Raw genomic sequence first — 16,521 nt, forward strand, 5'->3', positions numbered from 1 at the left:
TGTCCAGAATCAAGACATTGTAACTCAGCTGCCACATTAAAATCGGATGCACATAAGACACTGATATAACTGGTCCCACTGGCCTAGTAAATCTGGCACAAGATTAAACAGATTTTCAACTATTTGCCTGTGATCACAGTACAGTACAATGGTAAAAAGATGTTTTACAACTGACATCAGGCAGCTTTCAACTCTAAGAAATATACGAGCTTGGTACACTGATGTAATATCATCTTGGAAGCATTGATTTTGTCTCCACTTGTTCGACTCTTATCTATCACATATCCACATTCACAGGATGCCATATAATATACCTTAATCAAGATACAATCAAAATCAGCATTCCTTTGGTCGCATACTGGAAAGATTCTTATGTACATCTGAAGTAATGCACAAACATATTTTTTCCTTCATTTGAGTGCTGCTCATGTGAAGAATTAGTTTAGTCTATATGCACAGCCAGATGTAGGTGGTTAGCCTGTGATGGAAGAGGCAGAGATGAACAGATATTCACTGAAGCTTGTCTAGAAAGGACTCTTTCATGCTTATCTCCAAACGCAACCAATTACAAGATGGAGGTTGGTGTTGGATACTATTCTTCATAAAGATTAACTACATGGACCATCTGTGTACTGTGCTTGGATTTTTCTTTATTTTCCTCCCGGTGAATTGTTTCACTAAAGGAGTGTTTTCGTTTCCTTTATTGAGGCTCAGGTAGGTAGGTTTAGGTAATCCTACAAAATCTTACTTTCTTGGACTCTGTATCCTTGTGTCTTATTTGTACAGTGTTTTACATCATTTTGTTCCCTTAATTGTTGACTTATTAGATATCGAAGGGCTAGTCTGCATATGGTTACTTTTGTTTTATAAATAAATCTGACTTGATTGGATTTAAATTGTCCACTTGTTCATCTGGGTGCTCGCAGCCTGAACACACACTGAGATGATTCAATAAATCGGCCAGTGGGGAGATTCTCAGTTTTGCTTTGGCTCATCAATGGGCTGTTACAGGCATTTTTCAAGAACACATCAGCCAAGACAAATCAGAGTCAAAAAGCATAATATCACATGTGTTGGTGTCCTTAACAATAGTTCATCCTGTACTGAAGCTATGGGCCGAATAAACTGCTCACACACTGGTAAAAGAGTCTGTGGAGGAAAATGCTTTATTGTAAGTTACGAGACCCTTCCACAGAAATCAGCTGGTCACAGCACATAGTCTCATTTCATCTTTTCATCCCTCTGTAGGTACATAACCATTATCGTGTTAGTCCTGAGGTCCGGTGATTTACCCCCACTGACAGTCTAGTCCAGTGGTTCCCGACCTTTTTGTTCTGAGGTACCCCCACAGCCCTGTCAGATGAACTCGCGTACCCCTTCTTCGATTCCCAATGGATGTTCCAAATGTATATGTAAATGTAACACTATATAAAAGTGGATATAGTTAATTTTTTCATACAATTGAACTGTCAATATTAAAGTTGGTTTGGTCAGCATTCGTACTACTACTAGCCTAATAGGCTACTGCTACTTGGAGTGAAGCTAAATGTTTCAACCATTCATTCATTAACGTTACTTTTAGCTAATCATTTGAACTTAGTTATTACTTTTAGCTACCTGTTTAAACTTCTGTGCTCGCTTGCTAACTAGTTTTCACACACTCTTTTATAACTGCAACATGTAGTGTTAAGACAGACTTGTAATCATTTTAATCACATCATAATTTCTATATTTTTTTCAGATTAGTTGAGTTACTCTACAATCTTTCCATGTACCCCTTGGCAACTGTAGAAGTACCCCCTGAGGTACAAGCACCCCTGGTTGGGAAACACAAACTCAAAGGGACCTGTACATATGTATTCCTATGAAAGCAACCAAACAAACAAACAAACAAACAAATAGACAAAATAATTCCCACTAGCTATAAGTCTAGCTGGCCTTTTATGCTTGCCATGCATATAGGTGAATTTACACAAGTCAGTTAAAGGTTAGTACGATCTCGTTTTTCAGGGCTTCCCATTATGGCCCAATCTTGACAACTGTATGTTGGGAGTGCCTCCAATTTACATTTGATCTAATGATTAGATCAGTGAAAGTCGACAAGGTTGACTGTGTCTAGTACATACTGTATATATTGGTTTTGGGCTGTGTTAGCAAACATAAAGTTTCTAAAACTAACAGAAAACTCGATATATCTGCTAGCGCAATAAAATCTTGATGAATTTTTATACTGTAGATATTTATAGTAAAACATCCACTTGCAGAAAAAGAACAGCCATTTTCCTGCTTTTATAAAGAATAGATGGATTGCAACAATACAATCAATCCCAGGCTGACAGATAATGAAACAGTCGGAACAGAGATGGATCTCTTTGCTCTTAGCTCTCTTCTACAGAAACGGCTAGCTCTCAGTCATTTGCATATGTCTGCCAAGTCGAATTAGCTTTTCAATGTGATATTCTCTCTTGGCAACAATATTAAAAGTTAAATGTAACATTTCTTCGGGCCAGATTTCAGACATAATAACGCTTCCCCTAACTGTGAACTACATAAGGCTGATATAAGTGTCACTTTCCACATAACCTCCAATAGTCTGGCCTGAGGAATTGGAAAGAAAACAGTGAGTCTGGAATCCACAAAACTGAAGTAATGACGCATTACTCTGATAATGAACCAGAAAATATGACTTTGGAAATGTTTTTTTAATCCATCTAGAAATGTAAAATCTCTGACTCTGTAGATGGTGTAGGTTGTTTTTATGTCCTTTTAGGCCAAGGTTCAAAACTTCAATTTAAACCTCACTGCTTTGTACATCTTACAACAGCATTGCACTGCAGTTTACTGTGCACGTCACCTTGAGAGAAAAGGTAAGAGACATATGGCTGACGGAAACTTAAGCGCAGCGATCACTTCATGGTTTGTGGCCTAGGGAATGTGGCTGACTTATGGCTGGGATCTGGCGGGGGTCATAAATGGAAAGTACCAAGGAGAAACAAGATTACGCAAACACGCCCAATCATGTAAAATCACCACTCAGGAAGCCGTAAAGTGGGTCTATGTGGGTGTCGGGTTATTTAGATGGTTTCTAACCTCGGCTCCAGTTAAATGCTGCGCTTTTCCAGTCAGTGAATACCAATAGTAACAATTGTCAGCAATGAAAGCAAATAGGCTATTTTGTTGCCAGAACTGAAATGCAAATTTGGGTCAGTTGGGAATGGGATTGGAATGGTGAAATAAATATGAGTGCATAATGACAATGCAAAGGTTGTGGTGCTTTATTGTTTACTAAGACACAGGGTTCTAAGGCCAATTACTGATTTTCACCAGAATCTATTGTAACTAAACAATGTTTCATTGACGTTAAACTGGAACCAATTCATTTCAATTAATGGTGCTGGTAGGTCTGTCTATGCATTTTCATTAAGAGATAGAGTCAAAAAGCCAATGAGATGACAAAACCAACTGGTCATTTTGTCAGTTACCCGAGAATTCTTCTCACAAATGGGAATTGACGAGAAACAGGTTTCAGACCAGTAAACATGGTTTAAAAGCTTTACGGTTTGGTAAGCCTCTAGGTGGAGCCCACCAACTCAGGGTTAAACTAAAAAAATGGGGGTCACCCTGAACCGTACAGTCAGGTGTAACAATCTAAGTGGAATATCGTCAGCAAGATTCAAACAATGAAGTAAACTCAAAACAGGCTTTCAGATATAAAGGGGTCACATTATTTTTAAACTGCATCTTTAAAGATTATGTAACTTCTGCTACAAATCAGCCAGTGAGGATGAAGTGAAAAGCATGATACAATGCTAAATACTGTAATGTAACCGCACCACAAGTGAAGGAGAGTCATAAAGTTATGCAACAATATGTACCTTAAGTTAAGTTGTATTGCTTCTAAATTCAGATTTTCATTTGTAAAATATTTTTTTCTTCTTTCAAAAGTCTGACTTTGAAATGTAAATTTAAAAACTTGTTACTTTTGTCAATTCCCCTCTGTGTGTGCACATTTCACGCTTTGAAAATCGAAGGAAATTAAAATAAACTCCTCTTTCATCACATAAAATAAATCTTTTTTTGTGATTTATAGGGGACATTCTTGAAGGTGCAATAATACCAGGCTCTGGTTTTAGAAACAACTAAATCTAGCATCTGGTTTCACAAAATCACTGTTTGCTAAGTGAGAGTCACATAAACACAAGTTTATGTTTCCCTAAGTGCTACTTTACACCGAGGCATAAAGGTTTTAAATTGGTGTGTTTGGCACAGTCTGGCTTCATGTGAACTGCCTGTGACTTTACTATTGATGCTGCCCGACATCACAACGACGGAGATCCGTTAGTAACCTAACTGCACCCTCCCAATGCAGCGTACTGCATGTACAGACTGGTTTTATTAGTTACAATTGAGTGTTAATCACTGAGCAAGGTGCTTTGGGTTGTCTGGAACATACATAAATGACAGGCTGTATAACATAAAGCATGTAGCAGGATACAGATTTTATGAGCAAAGAGACTGTTCATCATACAGAGAGACATGTGTACACAGGCAAAAAGGCACAAAATACATCGTCTGAGATCCCCACCATACATATTCTGTACATTGTCATGGTGCAGCTGCTAATTTCCCATTGCTTGAGAGCCAAGAACAGGGTAATCCCTCAAGATGATACTCCCTGCTATCATTGTTACAGATTACTGCAATTTAGTCATTCTAAAAGGGGGTCTTGATCTTTTTCTAAACAGCAGCAGGGATGGTGGTGCTGAGAGACACTGTGAGAATTAGAAATCAGTGAGTCTGGACTATATAAAACACTTACTGCTAGAGCTCTGTCACATCTCTGCTTATCTCTGAGTCGGTGTGTGTGTGTGTGTGTGTGTGTGTGTGTAGGTGATGGTGTTACTGGGGCAGTCTGGCTTCTGGGATGCATCCCTTACGCTCAGACCTGGATTCATTTCAGACCACTTTAATGGAGTACAGCATAGGTGGCTGTTACCGACTGTCCCCCACCCCCCAAAATCAGCACCTCCTGGTGTATAACAACCACCTTGGAACGTACACCAGCAGAACGCACTCACGCCTTCTTATCCTCAGACAATGAAGGGTACATTTGACACCCCTCTTTGAAACCTGGGTCTAGAATTTACTCTGGTAGGGCTTTAGGAGGTGTTATCCTGATTCACTGCCCTGTCTTTTATAATATACCTCAGTACGTATTTTTGAAAGCTGTCTTACGTCACTGGCCTGTTTGTTTTTAAATCCACCTTGAAGCCGTTTTAAGACTTTCTGTCTTAAACTCTGTCAAGATTAGGTGAGTAACAACTCAGGCTGAACTCACAGTTGGCCTCTGTGACCTTCGCCCCCATGGCCAACATTCAGGCCTTTACTCAATTGCTGCCACATTTTTTTTTTCGTCTCATAGAATGTCAGTAGAAAGCGAAAGGGAGAGTGGCAGACAGACAGACGGAAATATAATAAACAAACACACGTGCCACATGCCTTAGCGGACAAAATAGCAGCTTATACTTGACTCTGAAATGGGGGTTTGAACCATTCGCATAACAAAAAGCAATTTTCCAATCATAGCTTGGCTATCGGTACTCCAGGCCTGACATGCTGAGAAACAGATTTCTAAACATAATGAAGTGGTATGCATGGTTCAGCATGTCTTTATTTTAGCCGTTCCAAAACCAGTATTCAAGAGCGTGTGTTTATCTAGTCAAACATAAGTTGCAATCGTTAGCGTGTAGCTGATTAGAATTAGCTGAGTCTTTTTGCGCAACATCATGTATGTAGCCATCAAAAGTGTTCAAGTGCATTTAAGGCCAAAATTCTTGTCAGCTGAAAACTGTAAAAAGTCAGTGAGTGTTTTTCAAACCAACTCATTGAGCTAACACTAGTTTAATAAGCGAGGTAGCTACAGCTGTTAAAAATCTGCCAGTGTCCATTTTCTTTTAATTTGGCAAAAGCATATGTTGCAAGAAATGACAAGACAGCTTTTGGCTACCTCCGTCTGAAATCATGACCCATTGTTTAAAAATTATAAAAGAATTTAAAAGATACATCTGCCATTGCCATCATTGTAGACTTCATATAGGTATGTGCTGTGCAAGAGTGGAAAGCAGACAGGCCTAGTAACAGTAAGTAAGGGAGGTGTAGCTTAGCGAATGGTCAAATATCATCATACTGTATAGGGTAGAAACAGAGGTCTGCTGTGAGGTGGGTGGTCCAGTCCCTGCTTCATCTCGGGTTCTCTGTCTGAATACTGTTGATCAGGGCTTCCCTCGGCCAGATAGACTGACTGCCATCTGAAAAACAACCCAGCTACTGCCAGCACCCGGCACTCTAAGACTCTTTTCTCCTCTCCTTTTACATCTTTCTTTCTTCTTTTCTTCCCCTTCGTCTTTCTGTCAAGATGCTATTTTGTTGATGTCCTTTACATTTTCGGTTGTGCATTTCCAAGAACATAATGAGCCTTGTGTCCACAACCTGAAAACTAAACAACCGTTTCTCTGTATAGATTACTGGGTAAATCACTGTGCTTATGTGGAAGTGCCCAAAATCGATTGGCAGGTTCAGAGGCACAGCACTTCAAAGGTTTTCTGTCACAATGGTTTGTCAACAGGGCATACAATGAAAGAAAGTGAGAATATTCAGCCAATGTTTCTATGGAAAAACACATCAGAACTTCTAACCTGTTTTAGGCCAAACTGATTTTCCATATTCAATTGGTTAAATGTGTGTGACCTGCATGGCCTTGTAAATCATTAATCAGTGTTAAGAGTTTATTTAAATAAACCACAAATTGTAAAAGAGTGGAAAATGATGACTAATGAGCTTCGTAAACGGCCAATTTACTTCAAGTTACAATAGAAAACCACAATAAAATAACAAAGCTTGATTTCTGTCTGAGTAAAATGTGAAGAATGTAGTGCAAAATCATAATTTCAAAACATAAATTGGCAGAAATGTGGCTCACATAGCGATTTCAGTGTTTATTAGGATGAGGTCAAATATCCAAAAATATAAAAGCTCTGAGAAATGAAAAGAGACTAGAAGTACTGTTTCTGTTTTTAGTTTCCTTTACTTTTCTTAATGACACATTTCAAAACCTGAATATGGCAAATTTCTCATTTGATATTTTACGCTTAGCTTTCTTCTATATGAAGACTAACATACCATCACTAGCAGAAATCACACTACATGAATGTAGCTTCTAGCTCAGTGAATGCCCCCAGGGGGGATTCAGAAGATGACGGGGGGGGGGTGTTTGTTTGAAAGCTAGTTTAAACCAAAGATTCACAATAACAATACATGTTTACACTTTAAACTACTTGCCAAAAACAGTGGTCTACAACATTAAAACCTGCCAGTTCACAGCACTGCAACTGGACACGACGGTGTTTCATAACTCTTCTGTGCATGTCAGCTTTGTTTGGCGCAGCTCCGTGCTGCCTTCATGGAAACGGGATGTCAGAGCATCATCTTAAAGAGCATCATCTTAAAGAGCATCATTTTAAATGAGCTCCGTACTTCAGCGTGAAGCTGCGTTCAGATTTTTTTTTAAATGCAATCGCCGCAGGGTGGTGCGATATCCTGTTGTGTTCTTTAACTCCCCAATGTAGCACAAGTAGACTTTATATTTCACATTAACAGTTTTTCGTCAGATCTTTTATAGAACAACGTTTCCTACTGCACCTGAAGGCAGCTTCATTTCATGGAGAAAGAGAGAAAGAAAAGAGACGTCGACTGTGCTTTGTTGTTTGGCCAACATTTAGCTGTTTCGTAAACTCCCGGGCAGTTCAGGGCTTGTGTTTGACGTTTTAAAACTTTCTTGCGGAAGCGATAAAGGCAGTGATGATACTGTTTACTGTACGGGATTCTCACACCTCCTCAAAACGCAGAGCGATGTGGGGTTGTGTTTCTCCAAACGTTTTTTTTCTGTTATTTACTCGCAAGACAGGCGATAGCAAACCTATACTCTAAGCATCAACAAAGGGCTCTCACTAACTTCCAAAGGTTGTAAACTTATTTCCATTCGGAGGTAAATCCTTCTGCTTTTACCCCTTGATAAGTGCAGCTTGTTTTCCGTTGGAACAATTCGATTATAGATTTAGATTTGAATGAAAAATAGATTTGAATGTTAAATTGCTAACTGTTTCTGATTGGCTACTGTTAGTGTTTGTAATACCTAAAGTTTGAACATTACATATCTAGTCGTTCTGATTGGCTGCTGTTACCTAATTTAAATTGAATGTCAAATGGTTGCATTTTGTTTTTAAACACCTGTAAATATAATTTCTATATTCACATGGCTTTTTTGATACCTGGGAAACTAATAAATATGTTGTCATTCAATGATATGATTTTTTGATTATTTGATAACAATAGTAACAACAATAATAGGCCTAATATTAGGGCGTAATCATTAATATTTGGGGCAACTAGCCTATATCTTATTTGATGGGGGGCGGTTAGGGACCTGGATAATGGATAGGGGGGCGCTGGCACAAAAAAGGTTGAGAACCACTGTTCTAGCTGAAGAGGTCTTTTTAAATCAAGGACTTTGACAGTGTTATGTCTACGAGACAAACCTTCAGTGATTAACTACGAACCTCAGAGAAAAATGAATTAGAGAAAGTATTCTGTATGTCTGTAATATGCAAGATAAAAGCCAATTCATCTCAAAAGTCAAATGAGGTATACAAATTAAGTTTGATATGTGTTTTGGAAAGAATGAACTTTCTCTTAGCATCAAAAAAGAGATGGACAACATGTGTTGCTTGAACTTGAGTTCTTTAGCACTCTGGAGCTGGTGTGAGCACATCCAACAGAAATGTTTGCTTTTCTGTTATTGACATTGATACCGTAGTGTGGACACTTGTTCACGCTTGTTTTTACGATCAAAATTCATTCCGGAAATTAACTTACTGTTGGTCCAGACAGGGATAAGCTATCTCATGACCAGATTCCAGTAGCAACACATATAACTCAAGTCACTGGTCAGAGGTTTCTTTGAAATCGCATGAAAGTGGGAAAAGATTTTTTTTTTTTTTTTTTTTTTTTGTAAAGCATTTAAATATACTGTACAGGATTTGAGCCAGTCATTCTGACAATAACCCCTGTAAAGCAAACATCCCTGTACCCAATTTTCCCTAATAAAACCATGGGTAGAATTTGTTAGCAAGCTTTTCATTTTTTATATTTTATAACCTGTATCAACACATATTTTTGGGTTTGCCAAACTACAAAATGGAACAATGTACACTCTGCCAAAGACGTTTTTAAGGATCGAAATGAGTGGTACTAGAGCAAAATTGGAGCGGTTCAGTTACAATTCTGCTCTCTGATGTCAAAATGGGACCAAAAATTAATCCAATTAATTATGCGTATCTGGCCATATGGGAGAGGAAGTACTTGCATTCACCCAAGACATGGGAATGCGTAACGAAACTCAAACAACCAAACAAACTCGGACCTGCTCATTCACCCAGAGGTCTTAAACAGCGAGTACCAGCAGAGGGGCAGTCTGAGGTTATTGTGACGCAAGTTGGCCAACATGGGAATCTTTCCTCAGGGACACATCTGGGCAGGAATATCTCTGCTGATGGCTTTTTTGTGTCAATGCTACAGGCCACGTCAGTCTGTCCCTTTTACTAAAGCACAAAGGGATACCACAAACCCACCATCCCACGGAGAAGGCAATTACATCCAAATATTTGAGATAGCATTCCAGTGTACCCTCAAAACATCACAGCAGGGGATTCCTCTGCCAAAACAATGTAGAAGTAGATGCAAAAGGACATGTTTTGTTTTAAGCTCAGCCATGACAGAAACATTAATGTTGTATGTTAAACCTCCTAGACAGGCGAAACTTCAGGGAAAAAATGCTTGCAGTGTTCCAGTTTCTGTGCCAGCACCACTATCTATCAAGCTGGTTGTCTCTTCTAATCAAAAATGAATGGGCGTTTAATGACAGGGGCTGTTTCCTTTAACGTCACATTTGTGTTTATCTTTCATGCTAACATCCCATTAAGCGAGTACTTCAGAGTTTATAAACCATCGCTGCAGTCGTCCAGGGTTACAATCACCACAGTGAATGCCAACCACAGCCTTACAGTTGTTCTCACTCTCTCTTTCTTCTTTCTGCCTGTGCTTTGCCCTCCCCCTTCTTTCTTACGATCTCTGCTTTGCGTTGCTTCTATCACCAAAGAAAGACGGATTGACGCTATCGCATCGGGCCCAGATTATGTTACTCACGACGAGTCATTTTCCACTCTCCCACTGTTGCTTACTGATGAGCAGGAAGACGAGGTGCGTTGGTCCGACTAACCTCTCCAGATGGAGCTGCTTCAGTCTGACCTGTGGTTTACCACTGCTGTCGGAGAGGTGGGAAATAGATGCTGCTGTTGATGATAAAGTACAGCTCACAGCCACTATTGTATCACTGCCATGCTGCAACATTAGAAACATTTGCCGCTGCCCGACCTTCAGCTGATGATGGATGAATGTGCATGTTTGTCTTTATTGTGTGTTGCTCGCTGTGATACAGCTCTTTCTAGAAATGCCGCAGGATAAACATATTTGTGAGTCATGCATCTGAGTTAGTTAGTTGAAACAAGCATGGCAATCTGACTGCAATTTGTCAGACATGCTGTAAATCATCCAAAAAATGATTTGTTGGGAGAGCTAAATAAAGCAGAGGACACATAGTGCACTGTATGTATAATCCCTGGCCTTTCATGTGCCCAGGTTTCTGTTTTTTTTTTGTTGTTGCATTTTTTAGGCTGAAGTGCACAAAATGTGTGTATAAACAGACTCAAAAGCAGAGAGTGGCTCAAATGATGAAAACAAAGTGTAACTAAACTAGGATCATTATGTTCAGACAACAAAGCAAAACATCCTAGCACATCACACAGGAATTTCCACAGACCTCCGAAGTACAGCTATGAACAAAGTCATATCTCCGCCAAACACAAACAGCTTTACAATCTCATTCTGTAGTCCCATGTACCTCAGGGGTGTAGGACCAAGGGGGTAAGTCTCTCTCCACAACCCGTAACTCCTATGGAGCAATTTTGATGCTAACAAGCCATCACCCGCCGTTAGCATCCCATTGACAGACATTCATATTGACGTCACTTTGACAGTGAATAACTTTACATCTGAAGCGTTTAAAGACTATTTGTCCATTGTTTATTTCTAAAGAAACACAACAATGTATAAAAGGCTCCATTACCTTGTATCTCACGTTATGGCTCCGTAGCAGACGTTTTTGTAAAAATAGGCTAACGATTGTGTCATAACCACGCGACTTACTGTCACATAGTAGAGGAATTACTGTACAGTACAGTTTCGACTTACATTAGCTGTTAAAGTTTAATTACTAATGTTAACTAGCATTTTAGTTAGCAATAATTAGCCTGTGCCCATGCTATCTCTTTACATATACCTACGCTCTCTGTCTCTGCAAGATTGGGAATGATTGAGATTTCTCTTGGCACAGCTACCAGAAGACTTGCTCACGTCACATCTACGTCGGCAAGCTCAGTTAGAGGCTGCGCATTAACGCTCAGCTATCACCGGAAAAGTGCTTCTAATATCCTTCACTGGTCTCTGTCCAGAGCAACGGCATCTGTTGGTCCATTACTTTAACTGTCTGTGTCTGTGTCTATGTGTAGAATATGGCCGAACTACCGATAGAATAAAGACATTTTCCTTAACTTTCCAATCTCACCTCAAGGTCACTTTAGTGGAGCTTTTGATCATATTACATGTTCTCTATCAGCAGATGTTTGCCCAGTTGTCATGGAATTATAGATGTTTAGATTTTCTTTTCTTTTTTGCAATTTCAGGATTTCAGGAAGTTGGCTTAAAAGTTTCAGGTACTAAATGGACCTTCGGATTAATTTAGTTTTTGTGAACAGGTCAAGAATAAACTTTGAAAACTCAACTTTTAAGCCAACACAAATGAGGAGGCTTCCATGACAAACTACACATGCTGGTTAAGATGATATGATCTAAAGCTCCAGAACAGCCATTAAATGGACCTTTAGTTGAGATTGTCAACTATTCAACAGTTCTTCATATTCCAATGACCTTAGCTGTATACTATTATGCATAAGTGAAATTTCTTTCAAGCCAAAATGTTTAGATACACTTGCTGTAAAATGAGGACATACGTTTTCGACATAGTTCAGAAAGGCTTTCTCTGGTTTGGCATATGTCTCGTGCTATTTTAAACATAATGCATCACTAAGATGTATACATCTACATTCATAACAGAAGTGCTGTTTGACAGTCGCTGAGAAAATGTGACAGTGTGACTTTTCTGTCAGGGCTTCACCTTATGACTGTATGAGTCCAGAGAAGGAAGGTCTCTTTGATCCTTTTAAGGCCATCAGTTAAGCTGAAGGTCATTTCATCCAAACACAGACTCATTTGTAAGTCAAACAATGTCATGCACAAACACATGCAGAAATGGACATTAGTGTGACACAGATTTGTCTGTACACACGTGCAGAAATACACAAACACACAGTCCTCTGGAGGGTTCGCCTCTACATCTTAGAACCACTGCAAACATGTCAATTTAAATAAACTTCCAAGAACCATTTGTGAGCATTTGTATTTTGGTTGTAAACGCAGACCCAAAAAGCACATCCATCTGTTGGATCAATGTCATATTTATGAGCGACTTCCTGTTAGGTTACCGTATAGCAGCACATTATAGGACTAGACTGTCGGCTACTGTGATACACGTGTACTACCTTAAGTTTAGGTATCAGCTAATTAGTATCAGATAGGGATGTAACGATACACTCAATGATTCGCGATTTTAAGTTCACAATATGATTTTCTCCTGATTTCTTTTAACAGAATGAAATGACTGAAAAATATTCCTTTATTTATATAAACTGTGCAAAACAGCAGATGTGTCATTTTATTAAAAGTGCAACTGAAAGTTTCTTAAAATAAAAAATGAAAAAATATAAAATAAAATGAAATATTAAAGGCTTGTTTATTGCTAAGACCATATGGTTAAATTTAAATGATTTATTTAAAACGTCCGTCCATCCATCCATCTTTGTCTGCTTATCCGGGGTCGGGTCGCGAGGGCAGCAGCTCCAGCAGGGGACCCCAAACTTCCCTTTCCCGAGCCACAATAACCAGCTCCGACTGGGGGATCCCGAGGCGTTCCCAGGCCAGGTTGGAGATATAATCCCTCCACCTAGTCCTGGGTCTTCCCCGAGGCCTCCTCCCAGCTGGACGTGCCTGGAACACCTCCCTAGGGAGGCGCCCAGGGGGCATCCTTACCAGATGACCGAACCACCTCAACTGGCTCCTTTTGTCACAAAGGAGCAGCAGCTCTACTCCGAGTTCCTCACGGATGACTGAGCTTCTCACCCTATCTCTAAGGGAGACGCCAGCCACCCTCCTGAGGAAACCCATTTTGGCTGCTTGTTCCCTATTTAAAATGTAATAATTTATAAAAACTTTCATTTAAAAAAAAATTGTCATTTGCTGTTAAACAACAAAAAGAAGAAACACTAGATGGCAGAGGGGTATTTTACAACAACATTGAACGCAACACAAGTTTACGGAGCATGACCCAAACACAACACTAACGCCGCCTTCCCACTGGCACTTGAAATCAGCTCCGATACGGCTGTGAAACGACGGGAAGTCATTCATTTCCTATGGAGATTCGCAGACCGATATGCGAATGGGTCCGAACGAGTGCGGTGCGAAACAAATCGCGTCAGTTGGTCATCCGGATGCATTCAAAAAAACTGAACTCTTGCGACAGGCTACGGACGGTTCCTATCCGACAATTCCAGTGGAAGTTAGCGTTGCTATGGTACTGATAAACAAATCTGAATTCTTAACTTTAACAATGCATAGGATACCTGCTAATGCTAATTGGTTAGCTAGCAACAGACATCGAACTATTGACATTATACCGCTATATCACATTTAACCCTTGTGTTGTCGTCCCGTCAACCTTGAAAAAAACACTTTTTTTTCAACGTTTTTGATGCCTTTTTTTCACAGTTTGTTTTTGCTTTTTCCAAGATTTTAAATTGTTACATTTTTCTTCTACACATTTTCAGCGCTTATTTCTACGTCCCATATTTTCTGATATAAAACAAAAATTGTTTGACCTGTTATGTACTATGTTTTGAGGGTGTTATTTTTGAACAGTGGGGGATACATAACACACTTGACTGTGTCACGTCTGTAGTCTCTGTGCCAACTCCAACCCTGGTACTGAATGTGAGAAGCCTGGCTCGGGGCCCAGACGAGGCACGTATGGAGTGCGTTTTCAAAACATGTATGCAGATTTGTGGGGGTATGGTGTGTATGTGCGTCTATATCTTTGTATGGGTGAATATGTGCATGTGTCTCTCTGCGCAGGCTGAATGAGGTGTCACACCAATTGCAGCACTTAACCAATAAAACAAGACCTAACACACTTAAGTGTCCAAACCACCCTCAGAAAACCGAGACGGGTCTATAATCAGACTGCCATTCTGCATAGTTCCAGACTGTCTACTATTACGATGTGTGGGTCTCACATTGTAAATTAATATATCACACAATATTCACACACCAACTCTCCTCTCTCACCCACACAAAGGGACAAAAAAAATTAAACATATAAGTGAGGTAACTTCTGGATTTGACACGAAGGCTCCTATCCCACACAACAAGAACAAAACAAAAATAATGGAGCCAAATATTAGTCATTTGAAGATCTATCTAGCCCACATTGTGAGGGAGTGAAACAGTTTATTTTCCACCCAGTGTTTTGCACTCTGTCCCTATCTCCTTTCACCCTTTACTTGCTTCCTGTCATCAGTTTTCCACAACTCTGATTCTACAGGCCTTTTTCAGATTCGAGCATCTCTTTCAACCATCCGATTGTGATTTTTTTGTTTTGATATCATTGCGACACTAAATCCGCAGGGCTAAACTCCAAGAAAAGGTGAAACGGTTTTGTCCTCCGGAACCTCTGGAAGGCTCCCCAGTGTTGACAGACAAAGACATCCACTCAAAAAGCAACATCTGTCGGGGATGTCAAAGAGACGCTGCGGGGAGAGCCGGCCTCAGAGACAGCATGGGGGGGAGGCTTCAGGAATTTTTCTCCCCACTTTACAGACTTTACCATATATACAGATAGAAGCAACAAACAACACGACTTACAGTAAACTTCTAAATTTGATGAACATTTATTGAGGCATGTTGCGAGAGCATTAAAACTTCAGATTTTTCATTCTCCTGCTCCCTGCCAGAGCCAGCAACACTTGACATGCATGTTTTCTTGCCGTTATCTTTTCCTGGAAGTAAAGCAGCTGAAAAAAAAAGAAAAAAGAAAAAAAAACAGTGACTGACACGTTATTGTAAATCCACAATGTGTAGACGTTCTGCGGTAACCATCGCAACTGTTTTTATTTTATTTTTAATGTCATTTCAGTTCCCCTGACCTTTATCAAACCTTGATTTACAGTGCACAACCTAAATGAACCTGAAGGCTGGAGAAAAATAAATAGCAGCAGATACGGGTGAGTAATATTATCATCTGCTCTGTTTATCAAGTCATTTTAAAACAAAAATACAACAAAGATAACAGTCGGTTCTAAGACTGAAATAGGTCCAAACGCAGTTGTGATTTGCTGCAGGCTGTGATAACACCACATTACTTTCCTACTGACTGCACACTCAGATTGACTGTAATGTCTAATGTTTTGCTCTATCGAAGCTATTACTATCTCATATTTGGCTCATAATCACTCAATCTTAGCAGCAGCAGAGATACAGCCATGAACCTTGTGCTTTTGGCAACTCTTCTGACCATAACTTACACTCTCAGTACTAATGACTTCCACTTGCCTGCCCAAAATAATATTATTTATACTCATTCTCTTGTAAAAACCTTTTGCTATGTTTCAGCCATTTTATAAAAGAAAATATTGAAATGCCACTGTAGAATAAAATCTAAATATCATTGCAGAGCACTCACATTTATAATACGCTAAAGCTATATTTAATATTTTTATAGTAACGATGGATCAAATTATCAGGTAAGGCTGATCATTTCTCACTTCTCGCTTCTCTGCAAGTAAGCAACTCGCTAGTGAACATGTTTGCATATTTAGCTTGAAGTCTGATATTTACCTCTGGAGTCGGTGGAGACCAGATCAGAGCTAAAAGAGAGTGACTATTGGACTCACATTCAACGAGGACCCAGGGACAAGACTATTAAGGCTAAAGTAGCCCGTGCGGTTATAAGATTTGTCAATTTTGTGTTTATAAACGTGTTTTGCTTCCTCAAAGTGACCTAAAAAAAATCAATTAAAAACCGGTCACTTCCATACCCGAGTGACACGGTGCAGAGCACTGACATTCATTAAACCTCCGGCAACCAAATGAAGAAAAATTAGCTCCATTACAGGAGTGAATGTACTCGAGGGCACTTGGAAACACAAACCTATCAGAGGAAGCTCACAATTTATTCCA

The 16,521-nt window shown here is 39.6% G+C and overlaps 1 protein-coding gene across 2 annotated transcripts in view; it reads right to left on the minus strand.

Annotated features, from left to right (window-relative positions):
• Nucleotides 1–16,521, minus strand: part of angpt1 (angiopoietin 1) — a 69,663-nt gene that overhangs the window by 38,162 nt on the left and 14,980 nt on the right. The gene's annotated exons all lie outside the window — the stretch shown is intronic.

This window comes from Sander lucioperca, chromosome 14 (genome assembly GCF_008315115.2).
Source record: "Sander lucioperca isolate FBNREF2018 chromosome 14, SLUC_FBN_1.2, whole genome shotgun sequence".
Taxonomy (NCBI): domain Eukaryota; kingdom Metazoa; phylum Chordata; class Actinopteri; order Perciformes; family Percidae; genus Sander; species Sander lucioperca.